General features: G+C 43.1%; 1 protein-coding gene across 4 annotated transcripts in view; it reads right to left on the minus strand.

Annotated features, from left to right (window-relative positions):
- Rbm6 (RNA binding motif protein 6) overlaps positions 1 to 5,793 on the minus strand; it is a 99,387-nt gene extending 93,594 nt beyond the window's left edge. The window contains exon 1 of one of the 4 annotated variants that reach the window (XM_021172247.3): positions 5,411 to 5,793. The gene's annotated coding sequence lies outside the window, so the exon portion shown is untranslated. Of the gene's footprint in view, positions 1 to 4,961; positions 5,387 to 5,410 lie in introns of those variants that run through there. The other 3 variants (XM_021172246.3, XM_085828003.1, XM_029481231.2) reach the window with 3 other exon arrangements.
- Between the last annotated feature and the right edge of the window lie 16,545 nt (positions 5,794 to 22,338).

Genomic DNA, 22,338 nt, shown 5'->3' on the forward strand with positions numbered 1-22,338 from the left:
ATTAGGGGGGCTGGTGAGATGGCTCAGGGGGTAAGAGCACCCGACTGCTCTTCCGAAGGTCAGGAGTTCAAATCCCAGCAACCACATGGTGGCTCACAACCATCTGTAACGAGATCTGGCGCCCTCTTCTGGAGTGTCTGAAGACAGCTACAGTGTACTTACATATAATAAATAAATAAATCTTTAAAAAAAAAAAAACATATTAGGAAATCTTATATTTGATCTGGAAAGATGGTTAATGGTGGGCGGTGGTGGCACACGCCTTTGATCCCAGCACTTGGGAGGCAGAGGCAGGTGGATCTCTGAGTTTGAGGCCAGCCTGGTCTACAGAGTGAGTTCCAGGACAGCCAGGGCTATACAGAGAAACCCTGTCTTGAAAAAACAAACAAATAAAACAACAACAACAACAACAAAAGATGGATCATGGTTACAAGCACTTGGACAACCTTCTGTAAGTCCAGTCCCAGAGGATCCAACAGCTTCTTCTGGCCCCTGGGGCACCAAGCACACTCTTGGTACAAAGACATACATGTGGGCAAAACACCCATACACATAAATTTAAATAATAAAAATTGTAAAAACATTATCTTTGTACGTGTTATACATGTGTGTATGGAATGTATATGTATGTATGTATGTATATTCATTTGGCAAGCTTGAGGATATCAGAAGACAACCTCAGGTATAGTTCCTCACTGCCCACCTCCTTTGAAACAGGTCTCTGTTGTTTGGTGCTGCATACCCTAGGCTAGCACACAAGAAAGGTAGTGATTATAGATGTTTACCTTCCTTCTTAAGGCTGAAGAGTATTCACTCCAAAGAAAGTATAAATATACCCACAGGTGTCATTTCGTTCATCCTATCACTGAGCCCTTGAGTGCTTTCATATTTTAGCTATATTATGAATAGTGACTGCTCTATGGACATGGATACAAATACCTGTTTGAGATTCTGCCTCCAATCTCTTTGGGTACACCTATAAATATAATTGCTGGATTATAAGATTTCTGTTTTGAGATTAGATCTTCTTTGTAAACTAGGCTCTCCTCAAGCTTACAGCAATCCTCCTACCTCTGCCTCCCAAGTGCTGGAACCACAGGAGGCTGTGAACACCTGGAACCCCAGCACTTGAAAGATAAGAGGTCAGTCACTAATCATAGTGATTACAAGGCTCAGGCTGCTACATAAAACCCTGTCTCAAAAATACAAAATAATACATATTTTAAAGTTGGGCATGGTGGTTGACACCAGCACTCCCAGTGCTGGTGGACCAAAAGCCGGAAGACCAAAGCAGAGGTAACATGCACAAATTCAGGGCTTGTCTGGGTTACAACGGCAAGTTGGTTCCTGGACAGCATGGGCTACAGAGTGATACTCTAGTTTTTAAAATCAATTTTATTATTATCTAATTATTTAGTAATGTAATAATTTATTAATAATTAATAGCTTAATGGTTATTTACATTTTAGTTTGAAATTATTACATTTTTTAAAAAGGAAAAAGTTTAAGGTTAAAATAGAGCTGGAGTGGGGTTTTTAGCTTACTAGTAGGACGCTTGAATAGCATGCTATGTATAAAACCTGAGGTTTGGTTTGACAGTACATTGCAAAAACAACCAAACAGTAAGTATCAAAGACATTTGTACATCAACATTCACAGCACTATTTACTATAGCCAAGTGTTAAATTTATTTTTTTTATTTTTTGATTTTTGAGACAGGGATTTTTTTTTAAATGTACTCTAAGGGCTAGAGAAATGGCTCAGTAGTTAAGAATGACTACTACTCTTGCAGAGAACCAGCATCCACATAAGGTGCTTCTCAACTACTTACAACTCCAGCTCCATGGGACTCAATGCTGGTGGCCTCCATAAGCAACTACACTCACTTGCACATACATACAGACTCACTCACATACATACATTTGTTAAAAAAAAAAAAAATTAAGTCCTCTACACAAAGGATGAAATACTATTCAATGAGATAAGAAATAAAATTCTGATACATACTATCCAATCAATCAACTTTATACTAACCATTATACTAAGCCAAATAAGCCAACACAGAGAAGACTATATTGTATCATTCTATTATACTTGAAACACAAAATTCATAGAGAAACAGAGTAAAAGTTATCAGAGGCTACAAAAAGAAATTGAAAGTTACTTGCTTAATGGTTACAAAGTTTTAGCAATAGCCACTGTTGTTTTTAACATGGATGTAACTAATGCTGCAGAACTGTATACTTTAAAATGGCTTAAAAGGTAAATTTGTTATAGTATATACAGTACAATGTAGGGTAAAGTGACACACCTTATAACTCTGAGACTGCAGTAGTAGTAGGAATTCTAGGCTGGCATGGGCTACATGAAACTGTAGCTCAAAAAAAAAGACAAGTTACCAGGCTTGGAGGCACAGGCTGTAAATCCCAGCACAGAGAAGCTGAGGCAGCCAGGATATTTAGCAAGACCCTATCTCAAAGGGATGGAGGATGTTGGGAAAATAGCTCAGTTGGTAAACTGCTTCCTGAGTTGAATGCCCAGGATCAGAAATAAAAAGATGGGAGTGATGGTTCATGCTTGTAATTTCAGCACTGGAGGGTGCAGACAGGAGAATCCTGGAGATAAGACAGCTGCAATATAGCCCAACTAGCAGGTCATAGGTCCCAGGGAGAGACTCTGTCTCAAAAAAGGTGGGAGCTGGTGAAATGGCTCAGTAGGTACCTACTGCCAGGCGTGACAACCTGAATTTGATTCTCACAACCCCCATGGTAGGATAAGAGAACCAACTTCCACAACTTGTCCTGACCTGACTGAGACAGAACTATAAGTTTACATTAGCTTGCGCTACATATACAAAATTATGATTTCAAAGGAAAATGAAAAAGCAACAGTGGTGGCTATTATTTATTTATTTAGAGGCAGAGGCAGAGGCAGAGGCAGGCAGATTTCTGAGACCAGCCTGGTCTACAGAGTGAGTTCCAGGACAGCCAGGGCTACACAGAGAAATCCTGTCTCGAAAAAAAAAAAAAAAATCTAAGCTGGGAACATAGCTCAGTGGGAGATCGATTATCTAAAATTCACAAAGCTATGGGTTCTTTTTTTAATCCCACAAGCTTGGAATGGTGGAAAAAGTCCAGTACCACAATAAATAAATAAATCTAACTCACCAAAACAACAATCCTACATGAGATGGCTGTATTCATTAACCTTATTTCTGATGAAGAACTGAAGCTTGAATAAGTTAATTTGTTCACTGTCTGTGTTAGTGAAGGGTACATGGATTCAACATCTGACTTCTGAAACTCTACAGTTATCAACTCTACTATACCGAGTTACACACCAATTGTTATAAAACAGACTCACACCAGGCTTGTAGGCATGTGCCTTTAATGTCAATACTCTAGAGGCATAGGCAGACAGATCTCTGTAAGTTGTGACCAGCCCAGTCCTCATAGCCAGTTCCAGGCCAGCCAGGGCTGAATAGTGAAACCCTGTCTCAAATAAATAAATTAAAACTTTCCAAGCTGGGTGTGGTGGCGCACATCTTTAATTCCAGCACTTGAGAGGCAGAGGCAGGTGGATCTCTGAGTTCAAGGCCAGCCTGGTGTACAGAGTGAGTTCCAAGACAGCCAGGACTACACAGAGAAACCCTGTCTCGAAAAACAAAAACAAAAAACAACAACAACAACAAAAAAAACTTTTCAATAGTTTTATTATCTACTTAACTCTGATTCTGAACCAAGTCATTAACATCATTTTATACATCTATGCATGGTGGCAAATTTCTGTTTCAAGAGTACATTTTGAGCTGAGTATATAGTATAGTAGCAAAGGATTTTAGCCTAGAGTATATATATTTAATAACCTTTCCTTAGCTAGGAATGACAGCTGCCAATTGTAGTGCCTAGAAAGTTCAAGTGGAAAGATTAGGAGTTTTTTTAAAGGCAAGTTTAATTCAAATCCAGCCTGGCTATGAAAGACCCTGTATTATTGGGGGTGTGGGGGACGACAACAATAATTCTCCCACCAAAAATTCTTGTGAAGAGCCACAAAAACCTAGGATCCTGCAGGTAAGAATAAACTCAAGCCCGATAAGAAAATTCTGTAAGGAGGCTGGTCCTAGTGGTAGAGAACTTGCGCCCTGGATTCAATGAGCAGCAAGGGTGCTCCGCCGGTTGAGAACTGAGTCCTACCTAACCTACCTTAGAGACCACATATACTATAGATAATCCTATAGATTTTATAAACAGATAAGCATTTATATAAGTGTACTACTAGTTAAGGAGCTAAAATTCAGACTCAGTTTCTAAGGGTCTCAATGCAGCTTAGGACGCTTCAAAACTGACATCCTCCTGCCTCATCCTCCTAAACTTCAGAATTAAACTCCACTAAGCCTGGCAGTAGATTCAACCAGTATGTTTCCTCAAGTTGGTAATATAGTGCTAAGTTACTTTCCACATTGTCATTAGCTGTTGACACTTTTCCCTTTGATTCTCACAAGCTTAGTAATGTTAACTGTGGCATATCTAGTCAACAGGAAGTTGGAAACTAACAATCCTAAGGCACAATCCAGAGTTCTGAAAAACGTTCTGATCAAGCGGATAAAAAAGAAAAAAACCCTACTCCTTCACATATATCCAATTAGTCTGAAATTAATAAGAAAGCCTAGAGTGAGGGGGAGGAGAAAATATACAAACTACCTCCAGTATATGTGCTCTACAAATCAGGCCTTTTGTTTTTAATTAAGAAACGCAACCCTACACTTGAATTCATTAGCTCAACGTCAATTATAAAGTTAAAAGAAAAGCACATTATTTACAACGCCGAAAGGAATCTAAAGCACGAATATGTGGGAACATCACTCTCCTCCTACATTCGCCCAACCGGTACAGAACCCACCAGTCACCCTCGCCCTCCTCCCGGTTCTACGGGCCCGTGGGCCAGGTTCTGAGCTCTCGCACCTTCCTGGCTGGGTGTCTCGGTGGGCGGCCAAGGTTACTTGCAGGGCATAAGAGTTCCGTATCTAGTGATGTCTCTCAGGACAGGATCACAAACACAAGGGGAAAGAGAAAGAAATCCCTCCTGCAGCTCCACAGAGCTGAGCGCCGGAACCGCTACCACGCGCGGGTCCTTCGCCCCACAGCTGGCCGCTCCGTGCAGGGACCGGTAATTCTACAGCCGCCTCGGGCCCCGCCCCGGGCCCGCGACCGTTCCGGGGCGTTCCTGCCGCGAGCGGCGCCTCCCTCGACACACGACTGTTTTCGCAAGCGAGCGAGGAGGCCGCGGCCGCCCCGTGTCTTCGAAGCCACGGCTGCTAGGCCGCGCGGGCCCGCGACTACCAGAGCCGCCAGGCCCGCTGACCGCGTCCCAGCAGCTCGGGCACGCCCTCTCTCCTAGCCTGGGCCCTTACCAAAGCAGCGTAGCCGCCGCGGCCCGCTCCTCCTCCTCCTCAGTGGCCGCCACGGACCCAGCGTCCCGGAGACCGGAACTTCCTCCCGGTGGGCTCCGGCTTCCACAAAGGCGTCGCGCCACCGCCTTCAGCGCTGGGCCCGCCGGGAGATGAAGTACGGCCGCAAATCCCGCGGCCTCCTCTCCCGCCGTGCCCTGCGCGCAGCGGCTTTGACGGCTGGTGGAGCTGCTGCCCAATGGAAAGGCACGCTGTTAGCCACTGCCCAATGAGAAGGCACGCTTCTCCGCAGGGCCTGCCGGGAGATATGGTTTGGCTTCAGTGCTGTCGCTGCTTCTCTGGTGCTTTCCTCGCAAGTGTGCAAGGGGTCCGGGTGGCTTAGACAGCCTAGTGACACTCCCTGCCAGGTGCTGGGGGACGATCCTGCCTTGCCCCTTGGGAAAGAGATTGTCAGTTCGGGTGCAGAAAATGGGAGGGGATCTTTCCGGTCTTATTCCCTTACGGCAAAGGGCTGCTGGCTTTTCCGCTACATAATACCTCTCTGCCTAAGTCCATCCAGAGAATAAATGCAAAAGTAGTGCTTGAGTTGAAGTATTAGGACCCAAAGACTCGTCCTTTTTTACCTTCCGACAGACTTCTAGTCAAACACTCCAGGCGGAAATCATCCGTGTAAAAGGGTTCAGTAGCTCAACCCATAAAAAAATAATAATAAAACTTGTTTCTACAGGTCCCGCTAGCTCTAGGCAATAAATGTAGACACGCGTGACTCGCCACAAAAACTGCACATCGTAATTCTAACGGAAAGCAAGCAAAGTAACTGTTGATACGCAGCCTCTTCCAGAATCTTCTAGCTAATGATCTTAAAACACCTGACTCCCAAGTTCTCAGGTAGATTGTCTACCTTGTGAGGGGTTTGCTGGTCCCAGCCACCTGGTGCCTTGTGTGTATACCCTGGCGATATGATATGGTATTGTAGCCTAACTCAATTCTTCAAGGTCAAAGAAAGACACTTGGAGAAACAGTTCATCAGTTAAAAACACTGGTTGTTCTCCAGAGGTTCAATTCCCAAAAACTACGTGGCGGTTCACAATCCTCTGTTCCTTCAATTCAAAGGGATCCAATGCTCTTTTCTAGCCTCTGAGGGGACTGTACATATGTGACAAATAAAATATCAATAAATGCTGCTGCCATAAATGCCCACTGGAAAAAGCTGGGCATGGAGCCAGGAAGTGATGGTGCAAGACTTTTAATCCCTCCATTCCAGAGGCAGAAACAGATGTACCTCTGATCTGAGTTCAAGGCAAGCCTGTTCTACAGAGTGAGTTCTAGTACAGTCTGGGCTACAAAAAGGAACCCCTGTGTGATGGTTTGCATATGCTCAGCTCAGGGAGTGGCACTATTAGAAGTCGTGGCCCTGTTGGAGTAGGTGTGTCACTATGGGTGTAGGCTATAAGATTCTTATCCTAGCTGCCTGGAAGTCAGTATTCTGCTAGCAGCTTTCAGGTAAAGATGTAGAACTCTCAGCTCCTCCTAAATCATGCCTTCCTGGATGCCATGTTCCTGCCTTGAGGATAATGAACTGAACCTCTAAACCTATAAACCAGCCCCAATTAAATGTTGTAATTTCTAAGACTTGCTTTGGTCATGGTGTCTGTTCACAACAGTAAAAACCTAAGACAGAAGTTGGTACCAGAGACTGGGGTATTGTAGTGACAGGCCTGACCATGATTTTGTTTGGAAGAATGTGGGTTTGGGGACTTTAGATTTGGAAAGCAGTGGAATGCTTTAAATGGGGCTTAATGGGCTAACCTAGTAGGAATATGGAAGGCTTTGTTACTGAGAGTGATTTGAACTGTGCGGACCTGGCCCAAGAGGTTTCAGTGGAGAATTTCAGTGTGTGGTCTAGGGACTGTTTTTGTGGTATCTTTGTGAAGAATGTGACTACATCTTGCCTTTGTCTGAAGAGTCTGTCTGAGGGTAAGGTGATGAGACTCAACTTAATTACATTGACAAAGGAAGTCTCAGAATCGCCCATCATGGACTTTATTGTTCTCTGGTTAAGTCTCATGAAGAGCATTTTAAACAAACATAGCAAGCTAGAAAGGAAAAATAAAAAAATAAAAATATATGATATATTAAAAATATATGGTATATCAAATGGTATATAAAATATATTAAAGGGGCACCTGGAAGTGGAATGGAGCTGAATCCTGTGTTCAAGGATATTAAATTGAATTTAGGGAGTAGTGACCTTGGGGCAATATCCCACCCAGCTAAATTTAGGTCCAAGCGTGGTAGTACAAGCCTTTAATCCCAGGAGGCAATGACCAGCAGATCTCTGAGTTCAAGTCCAGCCTAGAACAAAGCAAGTTCTAGGTAAAGAAAAACTTAAACCCAGTGCTTAGGAGACAGGCATGCAGATCTCTGACTTCAAAGTCAGTCAACAGAGCAAGTTCCAGGACAGCCAAGCTTAGACAATGAAGGAATTGGAAAACAGAAAGCTGGTGATAATGTAATAGAACAAGAGGCCATTTTCCGGCCCAGCAAGCAGCAGAAAGTGGCAGCCTTGGCCAGGTGGCTCTGGCTTTAGAGTCCAGAATAAAAGGGACTACTGGGAAATTTGATGCTGGTTAGTTGAAGCTAAGAAATTAGTGGAGATTAAGAAGAGACCAGCGGCTGGGCATGGTGGCTCACGCGTTTAATTCCAGCACTCGGGAGGCAGAGGCAGGCAGATTTCTGAGTTCGAGGCCAGCCTAGTCTACAGAGTGAGTTCCAGGACAGCCAGGGCTACACAGAAATACCCTGTCTCGAAAAACCAAAAAAAAAAGAAGAAGAAGAAGAAGAGACCAGTGACAGGTGGTGGTGGAGCACGCCTTTAATCCCAGCACTTGAGAGGCAGAGGCAGGCAGATTTCTGAGTACAAGGCAAGAAAGAAAGAAAGAAAGAAAGAAAGAAAGAAAGAAAGGTGAAGAAATATGTCAATAGTGTAATTTTAGCCGGGCGTGGTGGTGGATGCCTTTAATCCCAGCATCCCAGCACTTGGGAGGCAGAGGCAGGTGGATTTCTGAGTTCGAGGCCAACCTGGTCTACAAAGTGAGTTCCAAGACAGCCAGGGCGATACAGAGAAACCCTGTCTCGAAAAATCAAAAAAAAAGAAAGAAAGAAAAGAAAAGAGAAGAGAAGAGAAGAAAAGAAAAGAAGAGAAAAGAAAAAGAGACCAGCATCACTAAGGTGAAATCTTCTGGGTAGTGTTTTCTGAGAGCACAAAGAAGCTGTGTTCCAGAGATAGCCAAGGTTGTACCTTGTGCTGCAGCTATACTTCATAATGTGTAAGAGTCACCCAGGTGGTACTGGTTTTGAAGGCATTAAGGGGTCATGTAGAACAGCTGAGGCTTGGCACTGTGAGAGGCCACGGAAGGCCATTGGTGAAGATGCAGCCCCAGTTGCTGTTGACAGCCCAGGACTGAAGGGGTCATGCAAAGGAGTTGAGGCTTGGCACCATGAAGAGAGCCTATGAGAGGCTATTGGTGAAGCCTAGTTGCAGTATAAGACCCCAGAATATTGGAGATGCCAGTTTCATGGGATGATCACCAAGAACAGTAGTGGCAGTGGGTCAACCTGAGCTCAGAGTGCTACAGAGGGCAGAGTTGGAGAAGTGATGGAGGAGCCCAGAAAAAGGTCATGTGTGGACTCCAAACATTGAAACAAGAAGCTGTAACACTGAAGTTGCCGTGGAGAGCCCAAGATGTTCGACATGCCAGAGCTGTGATCTATCTGCTGAGAAAAGTTGCTAACAGGGAGTAGAACCAACATAGGTGAAAGAAGTTTGTTGCAGTCAACAAAGATGAAAAAAAAGGAATTGGAGATCTGAAGACCACTTTGACATAAGACATAGAGATTCAGAGTTTGGAGTTTGCCCATCTAGTTTCCTTTCTTGCTTTGGAGATTACAGTTAAGTGATTGGATGAATCTCAGAAGAGAATTTGAACTTTGGACTTTTAACACTGTTGAGACTGCTATAGACCATGGGGACTTTGAAGTTGAACTAAATGTCTTTTTCACTATGCTATGTTTAGGTATGGCCTCCATAGATTCATGTTTGAGCAAGCCTACAGGGACCAGGGAATAGAATGTGATGGGCTGTATATGCTCAGCCCAGAGAGTGGCACTATTAGAAGGTGTGGCCCTGTGTGTCACTGTGGGTGTGGAATATAAGGCTCTCACCCTAGCTGCCTGGGAAGTTAAGTCAGTATTCTGCTAGCAGCTTTAAGATGAGGACATAGAACTCTCAGCTCCTCCTGCACCATGCCTTCCTGGATGCTGCCATGTTCCTACCTTGAGGATAATGGACTGAACCTCTAAACTTGTAAGCCAGCCCCAATTAAATGTTGTAATTATAAGATTTGCCTTGGTCATGGTGTCTGTTCACCCTAAGACACCCTGTCTCAAATAAATAAATAAATAAATAAATAAATGGATAAATAAATACATAGTATATAAAACACACATATATACTCTTAGGCTGGAAATGGTGTTTGAGACCAGTTTGGTCTACATAACAAGTTCCAGGACAACCAAGATTACATAGAGAAACCTTGTCTCAAAAAAAAAAAAAATAGAGACAAAGTCTCATAACTTAAGCTGACTTTGTACCCACAGCTAGACCTAATTATCTACCCCTTGCAAATACTGGGATTACTGCCATGCACAACCATGCTTGCTTGGTGGGTTGTGTGTATACATGAATGTGGAAGCCAGAATTCAACTTTCAGTGTCTGCCTCCGTTGTTCTTCACCTTACTTTTCATTATTATTTTATGTGAATGGGGAATTTGCCTGGCTGTATGGCTATACCTGGTGCCTGTAGAAGCCAGAAGAGGATCTTCTGGAGTTAGAGTTATAAACATTTTTTTAACCATCATGTGGGAGATGTGAATAGAATCCACTTCTTTTCTTTTATTTATTTTCGAGACAGGGTTTCTCTGTGTAGCCCTGGCTATCCTGGAACTCACTTTGTAGACCATGCTTCCCTGAACTCAGAAATCTGCCTGTCTCTGCCTCCCAAGTCGTGCACCACCACTGCCCGGCTAGAATCCACTTCTAGAACAGTCAGTGCTCTCAACCACAAAGCCATCCCTCCAGGCCCTTCACTTTATTTATTTATTTATTTATTTATTTATTTATTGTGAGGTAGAGTCTCACTAAACCTGAAGTTCACCAATTCAACTCACTGGGATTGCAGATGAGTGCTGCCACGCCCAACACTTTTACCCAAGTTCTGAGATCCAAACTCAGGTCTTCATATTTGCTTGGCAAGTACTTAACCAACTTAGCCATATCCCCCTGCTTTGGTTGCTCGTTTGCTTAAAAAGCAGTGGTTTTAGGAATGGAGAAATGGCTCAGAGGTTAAAAACAGTGATCTTGCAAAGGAACTATGTTTGGTTCCCAGCACTCCCATAGTGGCTCATAACCATGCATTTCCAGTTCCAGGAGATCTGGTGCCATCTTCTGACTTCCATAGGCACTAGTCATGTACATGGTACATACATACATGCATGATACATGGGCAAAACACCCATACACAGTATTAAATAATATCCTTTAAAAGGTCTTGCTATATAGCCTGATCTATCCTGAAACTGGAGACAATCCTACCCTGCAGTGAGAGGATTCTTTGTATTTCCTGGTTAATTCAAAGAGAGGCTTGAGGTTTTTTTGTTATCATTGCTATTTTGGGTTTTATTGTTGTGTTTTCTGAGACAGGGTTTCACTCTGTAGTTTTGGCTCTCCTAGAACTCACTATGTAGACCAGGCTGGCCTTGAACTCACAGAGATAAGTGCTAAGATTAAAGGTGTTCTGAGGACTAACGTTATGTTTTAAGTTTAAATTACGGTGCTTAAGAAATCTATAAAATGGCCCCGAAGTTGAGAGTACTGACTGCTCTTCCAGAGGTTCTGAGTTCGATTCCCAACAACCACATGGTGGCTCACAAACATCTGTAATGGGATCCAATGCCCTCCTCATGTGTCTGGAAAGAACAATGGTATACTCATGTACAACAAATAAATAAATAATAAACTAAAAACAAAAAATATAATTATAAAACAAAAATACGTCTAACTTGTAAGTCCCACTTGCCCAAGGATACCCTGTAAGCCCTGCTTGGCCCAAGGATAGATAACTTCCTGGAATGTTGTTCACATAAAATAATAAGCCATGGGCTGGAGAGATGGCTCAGCGGATAAGAGCACTGACTGCTCTTCCAAAGGTCCTGAGTTCAAATCCCAGCAACCACATGGCGGCTCACAACCACCCATAATGAGATCTGACGCCCTCCTCTGGTGTGTCTAAAGACAGCAACAGTGTACTTACATATAATAATAAATAAATCTTAAAAAAAAAAAAGCCATGCGTTTTCATTTCTCTAAACAAGGTTGGTTGTTCCAGCTGCACCGGATGTAATCGATCACCTGTAGGTGTGAGGTATATAAGCAGGAAGGTACATCAGATGTATGCTTACCCGCAGTGAACAAAGGTGGAAAGTGCTGAACCTGGGGGGGGGGGTTGCCTTTATAAGCAGCAGACCAATCTAATTCACTATGTAGACCAGACTGACCTTGAACTCACAGAGATCTGCCTGCCTCTGCCTAAACGCTAGGACTAACGGTGTTCTGAGGTACATTCTCTGGGAACCCCAGGTGTAGTGGTGAAGAGTTAATGCCCTTTGACCTCCCTCCCGGCAGGTGACTGTGCTTCTAGCCACCCACTGGAGTTGTCTGGATTCTTGAATAAAAGAATACACACAGGCTGGTACCTGGGCTGGACATGGACTGACAAGATGGCTCAGTGGGTAAGAGCACTGTCTGCTCTTTCAAAGGTCCTGAGTTTAAATCCCAGCAACCACATGGTGGCTCACAACCACCTGTAAAGGATATCTGACACCCTCTTCTGGTGTGTCTGAAAGCAGCTACAATGTACCTACATATAATAATAAATCAATCTTTGGGCCAGAGCAAGCAGGGACTGATCGAGCTGGAGTTGACCAGAGCAAGCAGAGGTCCTAAAAATTCAATTCCCAACAACCACATGAAGGCTCACAACCATCTGTACAGCTACAGTGTGCTCAACATACATAATATAAATAAGTAAATCTTTAGGGAAGAAAGAAAGAAAGAAAGAAAGAAAGAAAGAAAGAAAGAAAGAAAGAAAGAAAGAAAGAAAAGAAAGAAAGAAAAGAAAAGAAAAGAAAGAACACACACAAATACACACACACACACACACACACGGAGGTCAGCTTAATTTTGATAATGCCTTGAATAGCCCAATGGCTAGTCAATGGCTGGGCATTGCCAAACCTCCAAACCACTTCCCCAGGTTCTTACATGTCTGCAGGCTCTTAATTCTGATCTCTCTGCTTCCCTATCATGGCATGGTGTGTCCTATGCCCCTCTCATGGCGGAATCCCCCTTCTTCTCCACTGTGTTTCTTGCCCGGGAATCCTAAAAGTCCTGCCTCTTTCTTCCTGCCCATCCATTGGCCGTTCGTTGGCTCTTCATTGATCAATCAAGAACCAATTGGGAACAGGGATCCTCAGCAACTGGACATGCAGATTCTCATGTGATTTTTGGGGAGCCAAATTAAGACAAACTATTAGAACCAATCCCCAACACCCATGTCCACTGTACTGGTCAGTATTTAGTAAAGTGTGCTTCAAATTTGGCTCTAAAAATTGTAGTGATTTTTTTTTTTTTTTTTGGTTTTTCTAGACAGGATTTCTCTGTGTAGCCCTGGCTGTTCTGGAACTCACTCTGTAGACCAGGCTGGCCTCAAACTCAGAAATCCGCCTGCCTCTGCCTTCCGAGTGCTAGGATTAAAGGTGTGCGCCACCACGCAAGGCTTGTAGTGATCTTATTCTCACCCGGTAGAGACATTTTCTGGAGGCTCCAGGGAGATCAGACCACCCACCCAAGTTCTAAAGCTGGACTTTCACTCAGAGATGCTGGGGCCGAAAGCCCATCTCAGGAGGCGTACACCTAGAGACATTGCAAGACTCCACTGCATGCTTTCAGTGTTGCAGACTATCAGAGTAAACTGCAGTGCTGAGAAAGGCAGCCAGTAATCCACAGCCCCCACCCCCACGCCCCGTAAATTACATCTGGTTCTGTTTGTGGTATCCTAATCTGAAGCACATAACCCTAATAATTTCCTGTCCAGGGCACAAAGCAAGATGCCGCCCATCTGCCTGCTTCTGGTTATGTGGAATGTTTTTCTGTTTTGTGTATGCAGATGAGCCTGTGTTTTCCGGTGTGTTCATAAGTTTTGTTGCAAACATGGGAGCTGAAAAGGATATGGGTCAGGTTCAATTGATTGAATGAACAATGGTGGCCACTGCATGTTTTGTTTATGACTGGTCTCCTTTGAGCTGTGATCTTTCTGTGTTTTGTTTTTTATTGGTTTTGATTTTGCTCTCTCTGCCATTCCCAGCTGCCAGCTGTCACTGCTAACACTACCTGCTACAACTGCTCTAATGGCCATGGGTCAAAATTTGTCTCTGAGCTATCTGGCCATTGGATTCAGTTTAGCAGGGATCCAAACATCTTTTGTGTGTGGATGCTTTTAAAGTTGTTTTTTACCAGGCATGTAAAACATGTATCTTTAAACCCAGCACTCATTAGCAGAGGAAGGTGGATCTCTGTGATTTCGTGGCCAGCCTGGTCTACAGAGTGAGTCCCAGGACAACCAGGGCTTACACAAATAAACCCTATCTCAAAAAACAAACAAACCAAACCAACAACAAGAAAAATAATTTTTTTAAAGATTTTATTTATTTATTTTATGTATATGAGTACACCATTGCTCTCTTCAGACACGCCAGAAGAGGGCATCAGATCTCATTACAGATGGTTGTGAGCCACCATGTGGTTGCTGGGAATTGAACTCAAGACCTCTGGAAAAGCAGTCAGTGCTCTTAACCACTGAGCCATCGCTCCAGCCCCCTAAAGTTGTCTAATGATGTTTGACTTTATTGGAAAGCTGGCTCTAGAGTTGAGTTATGGCTCTCCTTTCTCTAGATCCAAGCACGATAATTTAAAAGTACCTTCTATGTCCTGTGTCAGACAGGCCACCTGACTCTGTAACAGGGAAAATAAAGCAAAACAGAACATCCAAAAAAAAAAGGGTGATTGGTTTCATCTAACTGCCTAAAACTTTTGCTAAGATTTGTAAGGCTACAATATAAACTTTCTGTACCTCATGATTTGTAAGTTTATTGGGTGTGGTTAAATCTGTAAAATCTGTAACAAAAAGTTATCGTATAGAACCTTATAACACAGGGGGTTGCTAGTGAAAAATCTATACATAGGTAATCTTAAGGAACCATGTGGCATGATGCCATTTTGAGATATAAGCAACATGTGGCTTGCTGCATCTTAGCTGCTGTCCCACATCACAATGGAGGCATCCACATAGCTTTCAGCCATCTTTGCTAGGGTTGGAGAGGATGTATGTCATGTGACTTCACTGCCATCTCAATTAAAGGTGGCCACAGGATATAAACCAACCAAGGAGGTAACAGCAGGATTCCAAGATATTTGGATTAGGATGGAGTCTTTTATAATAATTCCTGTCCCGAAAACAAAGTTGTAACAACAAGGTGTTTGGCCCTCCATACTGAGGTTGTAATCTGTCTACCATGGTCAGCGAGCTTTCCTGAGCTTGGCCCAAAATGGAGGACTCCCTATTCTTAATGGAGTTTCCTTTTCTCTGACTGATCTGGGGAGATTGACCCCAATTTTCTACCTGAGGAATGTTACATAATCCTTGACAAAATTACAAGTTCAACTTCCTAGAGTGCCTCTCCATGCAAATGAGGTATCCCCAGAACCTTAAGCCTGAAACAATGAAACTTCACCCTAAGAGGAACACCTTTCCACTCTCCAAGGTTTATATCTATCCCTTCATTCACCCGGAGTAAGGTGTATGCACATAAGATGACTATTGTCTAAGAGAGCTGTTTTCTAAAAGAGCTGTAACATCTAAATCTTCCGAGGAGACCAAACCTTCTCCCCCACCTGGCATTCACTGCTATATGGAATCCTACTGACCCACCCATTCCAGACTTCTTTTTTTGGGGGGATGGGGGAGCTTTTCGAGACAGGGTTTCTCTGTATAGCCCTGGCTGTCCTGGAACTCATTTTGTAGACCAGGCTGGCCTTGAACTCAGAAATCCACCTGCCTCTGCCTCCCGAGTGCTAGGACTAAAGGCGTGCGCCACCACTGCCCAGCCATTCCAGACTTCTATTCATCCTTTTCCGCCCAGTGTGCATCTGGGCCTGGATACCTCAAGGGTAGAAGTAGACCTCAGAACTCAGCTCTGTTCAGGGCCTGAACATCCCAAGGGCCTAGACAGTCAAAGGGAAGATGTGGACCCAAGAACTTGACTCCTGGACACCCCAAGGGAAGAAGCGAAAAACAGAACCACACAAGATTTATGAAAGATAGGATTTTGCAGCAAAGTTTGTTTAATAAGATACTAAAGCTGCACCTCTGTGTTCATATACAAGAATGGACTTCTTGCTGGTTTTTACAGCGCAAGAGTATCTTGGCAATCAAGAGCCAAGGAATACCACAAAGTCACATCACATAACACATCTCGAAAAAGAGATTTATTGGGGGAGAAACACAGAATGGGGGCTGCTCCTGAGGGGGGGGACACAGAAAAAGCAGCCAGCTGGGTGGAGAGGACAAACTCTATAGGATTTTTGGAGCATGCGCAGTAAGCTAATAGAACATGCTCAATGAACTAGTGGATACGCACAGCACAGCGCTGCTGGAAGTATTGCTAGGTTGTTGATCTAAGCCACAGAAGTGGGGATTTCCAAGTCCCAGATGTGGGGACAGGGTGATTTTTTTTTTTTTACTGGCCTGTTATCCTACATTTTGATCCACTATTGATAACCACTCTGAGGGTCAGAAGATGGGCATTGTTTATTCTTAGACTACTTCTTGCTGTTTGAGGACATCAAAGTCCTTGAGTCAAGCATAATTGTCACTATCAGGGCATAATTAGGGGAGCATAGGCCTCTAGTTCTACAACTAGGAGCTAGCTGATAATCCTATAAAAACAAGTGATTAAAAGTCTGATTAGAAATCTTTGAATTTGTTTCTTTTTTTTGTTTGTTTGTTTTTCATTTTTATTTATTTATTTATTTATTTTTAAAAAGTCTAGCCGGGCGGTAGTGGCTCACGCCCTTAATCCCAGCACTTGGCAGGCAGATTTCTGGGTTCGAGGCCAGCCTGGTCTACAGAGTGAGTTTCAGGACAGCCAAGGTTATACAGAGAAACCCTGTCTCAAAAAACCAAAAAAAAAAAAAAAAAAAAAAAAAAAAAAAAGTCTAGACAAAGCCAGGTGATGGCCTGGGGAGGAGGGTTGAAATGTTGAGAGGTGGGCATGGCTAAAAGGTAAGCAATGCATCCCCTATCAATTCTACCTGGAAGTAGAGAACTCAGGAAGTGTTTGGAAATTCTTGTATGTTAGGAGGTGAGATAGGTGGGAAGAGAAGAGAGGGGAGGGAAGGGGAGGGGAGGGGAGGGGAGGGGAGGGGAGGGGAGGGGAGGGGAGGGGAGGGGAGGGGAGGGGAAGCAGAGTGGGAGGGGAGGAGAGGGGAGTAGATGACCAGAAGGTTAACTTTTTTTATTCATGAATAAGGAGTTTGGCTGCAGCCAGAGCATGTAAGCAAGGTGTCCATCCTCGGGTAGTATGGTCTAACTATTTTTGATAAGTATGTAATGGGTGCAAAGGAAAGTCCTAATTGGTGACCCAAGACCCCAAGGGCATATCCCTCCTTGCTTATAACTTAGAGAAATAAGTAAGAGTTAGATCTCCAGTGTCTAGATCTATGGCTTGCAAGTGGGCCTGTTGAAGCTTATAAAAAAGCCTAGAAATGGGTGCAAGGAGGAGACTGTAACCAAGGGATACTTTGTACAGGGGGTGGACAAGAAGTGAGAAAGAAAGGATCTTAAAGCATAAGAAACCAGACCTCCATAGGAAGGCTAGAATCCATCCTTGGTAGGTGAAACTGAGAGTGACTGGAGTAGATGTTTTGTCTAGAGCAATGGTTTAGTGAGCTAGAGTCATAGCCCCAGGTAAGTAACTTGAGGGGCAGACAGCTGGGCCTTAGAGAGCGAGACCCTACATCCCTGGCCAGACAAGAAGTTTAGGGGAGTAGAGATGTCAGCTTGGCTAATTTGTAGGGATGGACAACAGAGAAGAAAATCATCTATGTAGTTTATAAGTTCAGACTTCGGACAAAGAGTGTGAATCAGAGGCCAAAGCCTGGCCAAATTAATGTGGGCTGTCCCTGAACCCCTGGGGCAGAAGTGTGTCTAGGTCAATCCAAAGTAAAGGCAGAGATATTCTGTGACTGTGAGTGAAAAGGAATGGAAAAGAAGGTGTGCGCTACGATGCACTATAAAAGGACCAGGAGAGTAAAGTTGCCCAGCTCCCTGAGGACTGACTGTATAATATGATTTAAAGCTTTATTTTGATACTAAAAAAGTTTCAGTTCAGAAAGTGTTATTTTTTAAGGTTCAAACTTAACAGAGATAATGCTGCAAATCCTAATCTTATAAAAGCTACTAACTTATTTTAAACTGTTAAAAAAAAAAATAACAGTTTTAGCTGGGCGATGGTGGTGCTCACCTTTAGTCCCAGCACTTGGGAGGCAGAGGCAGATGGATTTCTGAGTTCCAGGCCAGCCTGGTCTACAAAGTGAGTTCCAGGATTGCCAGGGCTATACAGAGAAACCCTGTCTCCAAAACAAAACAAAACAATAATAATAAAATTAAAATAACAGGTTTTTTTTCTTTCTTTTTTTTAATTTTTAATATTTTTATTACATATTTTCCTCAGTTACATTTCCAATGCTATCCCAAAAGTCCCCCATAGCGCCCTCCACTTCCCTACCCACCCATTCCCATTCTTTTGGCCCTGGCATTCCCCTATATTGGGGCATATAAAGTTTGCAAGTCCAATGGGCCTCTCTTTCCAGTGATGGCCGACTAGGCCATCTTTCGATACATATGCAGCTAGAGACAAGAGCTCCGGGGTTCTGGTTAGTACATCATGTTGTTCCAACAATAGGGTTGCAGATCCCTTTAGCTCCTTGGGTACTTTCTCTAGCTTCTCCATTGGGAGCCCTGTGATACATCCAATAGCTGACTGTGAACATCCACTCCTGTGTTTGCTAGGCCCCGGCATTGTCTCACAAGAGACAGCTATATTTGGGTCCTTTCAGCAAAATCTTGCTAGTGTATGCAATGGTGTCAGCGTTTAGAAGCTGCTTATGGGATGGATCCCTGGATACAGCAGTCTCTAAATGGTCCATCCTTTCATCACAGCTACGAACTTTGTCTCTGTAACTCCTTCCCTGGGTGTTTTGTTCCCAATTCTAAGAAGGGGCACAGTGTCCACACTTTGGTCTTCATTCTTCTTGAGTTTCATGCGTTTAGCAAATTGTATCTTATATCTTGGGTATCCTAAGTTTTGGGCTAATATCCACTTATCAGTGAATACATATTGTGTGAAAAATAACAGTTTTTTATTGGGAGTGGGAGTCCCCAGCACTCTGTACTTCTGCGGAATAAAACACACTTTGCTTTTACATAACAAAAAATAATTAAGACGTGCAAAATAATGATCGGTCACCTTATAAAGACCAACTTCTTTTGAGGGGGTTGTTTGTTTGTTTGTTTTTTGAGACAGGGTTTCTCTGTATAGCCCTGGCTGTCCTGGAACTCACTCGGTAGACCAGGCTGGCCTTGAACTCAGAAATCCACCTGCCTCTGCCTCCCAAGTGCTGGGATTAAAGGCATGCACCACCACACCACCGCCCGGCATAAAGACCAACTTCTTTAATGTTCTCAGAAACACTCTGGTAGCTAGGCTTAGTTCAAATGTAATTCATTTTACAATGATACACTTTTTTTAGCCTCCTGTACGTGTGTTCAAAGTTTTTAAAAATCATGTATATTTAATAGATTATGGTCCTCAAACTCTTCAGAGATCTTCTGAATATGGCATTTAAAGTGTTTATTGAAAAAAGTTTCCAGTGATAGATAGAAATACCAGCTCCTAAAGAAAACTCAAAGGTCTCCAAAATAGACTTTGAGGCACATTAATTACTGGAGAAAAAAAATACCCACTACCTTACCTGCCACCAGGACCCTGCCCAAACTGTGAACAAGCAGGATACTAGAGTTGATTGCTTCACTTTACCTATACAAGGAAGGCCAGTCTCCTAAGTTCTTTCTCTACAGGAAAGTCTCTTAGATCTTCTGGGCCTTGAGGCCAAAGACTGACACTACCCAGAGACTTCTGCCCCTAACAAAGCTATTGAGACCACAGGAACCCCAGATAACTGTCTAGGTAGTGGGTAAGTCTTTGTCATTTAATGGATTCGTAGGCCATTTGGATTATATTTCCTGCTATCATGTACCTTTCTCAGATCTCTGATGGCATTGAAGGCTAGGTCAACTGTACATTTGTCACTTTAGCAGCAGCAGGCAACCAGCTTCTCTTCCCCAAAGCTTCAGCTACCTTGTTTGTTCATCTCACATGTAAAAATAATCAGGCCTTGCTTTTTCTAGAGCTACTTAAATCTCCTGATGAAAAAGGCAGATGGGTTTGTCTTGCTAATAGGCTTCATATTAAAGAATAAATAGGTTTTAGATGGTCTCAGAGTTTCTGCTGCTGTGAAGAGACACCATGGCTGTGGCAACTGTAATAATATTTGCTAGGAAAATATTTCATTGGGGGTGGCTTACAGTTTCAGAGTCCATTCTCGTCATGGTGGAAAACATGGTGGTATTCAGGCAGACATGGTGTAGAAGAAGCTGAGAGTTCTACATCTGGATGGGATGGACAGACAGCAGCAGCAGGAGGAGGCTGCCCACTAGGCCAAGCTTGAGCATAGGAGACTTCAGAGCTTGACTCCACAGTGACATACTTCCTCCAACAAGGCCCCACCTTCCAACAGTGCCACTCTCTATGTGACAAGCATTCAAACACATGAGTCTATGGGAGCCATTCCTATTCAAAGCACCACACAGATGTAACTTTTATGAACTTGCTTTGCAATGAGTGCTTTCAGTAAGCAATCACTTGTGTCTCTTGGTCAATGATTGGAAATGATTGTGGAATGCAGAAGCTTTTAATGTTTTTAGTGTATTATGTGTATGTATGAAACGTTTGGCATGAGTGCATAGTAAGAACTTTTACCTAATGATCCATCTTGTCAACACTGAGACTTAAAGGAGCTGCTATCCTAGAGAGCAAGTGCCATGGGTATCATTGTTGCAGGGTATTTTCGATCATATTGTGAACTGGTTACTGTGAACTGTTTCTGATGGTGGTATGGCTCAGCCTTTGATCCTAGAGCTTTCTCTTTACTATAAACACATACTTGGTTTTTTGTTTGTTTGTTTGTTTTTGTTTTTTTGAGACAGGGTTTCTCTGTGTAGCCCTGGCTGTCCTGGAACTCACTCTATAGACCAGGCTGGCCTTGAACTCAGAAACCTGTCTGCCTCTGTCTCCAAAGTCCAGGGATTAAAGGCATTACCACCACTGCCCAGCTACCACAAACCTGTCTTTAAGCAAGTGTAAGCCATACACCTTTAATCCAAAAGCTAAATAAAGTCAACCCTAGGTCAAGAAGTACACCAGGTACCCAGGGAGTGAACATAAGTTACAGAAAGGAGGGGTTCTGAGCAGAAGGGTATTTTAAGATTGTGCAATGAGAAGAACAGGGTTTTTTTTTCCCTTCTGGGAAGTTGGTGGAGTAGGGGGGTCTGCTGGTTGCTTTCTTTGCCTCTCTGAGCTTTTACCACAGTGTCTGGCTTCTGAGTCTGCATTTGGAATTTAGTTTTTTTAAAACAACATTTTGGCACTTCAACGTGTGGCAAGACCCTGTGGACTGAGAGATCACTCCAGCTGTAGAGAAACCTAGAAGCTATCAGATTTGGTAAGTTATCCAAAGTCCTCAAGGAGAGCGTGAAGGATGGGAAGTACCAGTCTAGAAAGCTTTGGGACCCTGTATAGAGATACTCTAGATGGCCTGAACATAGAGACAGAAAATGAAAAGCTAAATGATTTAACTGATATGGGCTCAATACAGACTACAATTATTACAATTTATGGGGACGTGATTTGTTGCAGCAGTGGAAAACACAGATTAACATTCCTCCAATCTCAGAAACAAACCATAAAATAGATAATGGTTCTGAGAAAAATATGAAAACGTCTCATCAAGAACAGTAACAGGTTGCCAGGACACAACGTGTGTCGGTCTTTCAAAGGTGCCACGTGGTTAACTGACAAAAACCTGTTGAACATTAGCTTTTGAGTTTTCTTCTTAAATAAAAAAAATGTTTTTGTTGTTTAGTATTAAAGGCACAGGTAAGAGATTTAAAATGTTTAAAGTAAATTCAAAGGGATACTACGCTTCAAAATTTCTTTTCTAAATCTCTAAGATTTAGAGCGATTTGGAGCTAAGATAAACTATTTGAACAAGGTGGTGAGAGCCCATGCCTTTAATGCCAGCAGATCTCTAAGCTAGGTGGTTTATAGATTCAAGAGTATCACAGTGGACAAAGTGGTGGTGCTTCATACCTTGAATCTGAGTGAGCAGACTTTCACCACACCTCTGGCTCCCGAGTCTTCCTTCATTTCGTAAAATCAAATGTTTAGATTTTAGGTTTTTAAACAACATATCATGGTATTTGTATCTTTACAAGCAGTATCTCAGAGGTAGCCAAGTCACACATTGGGAATTCTGTTCTTGCTTTATGGTACTGGAGATCACCATGCCCCACCAGTGAGCTACATCTATTTGTTCTTGACTGGCCTGGGACTCAGTAAGTACACCAGATTGACC

Source organism: Mus caroli, unplaced genomic scaffold (assembly GCF_978045245.1).
Source record: "Mus caroli unplaced genomic scaffold, Mus_caroli_1 scaffold_11, whole genome shotgun sequence".
Taxonomy (NCBI): Eukaryota; Metazoa; Chordata; class Mammalia; order Rodentia; family Muridae; genus Mus; species Mus caroli.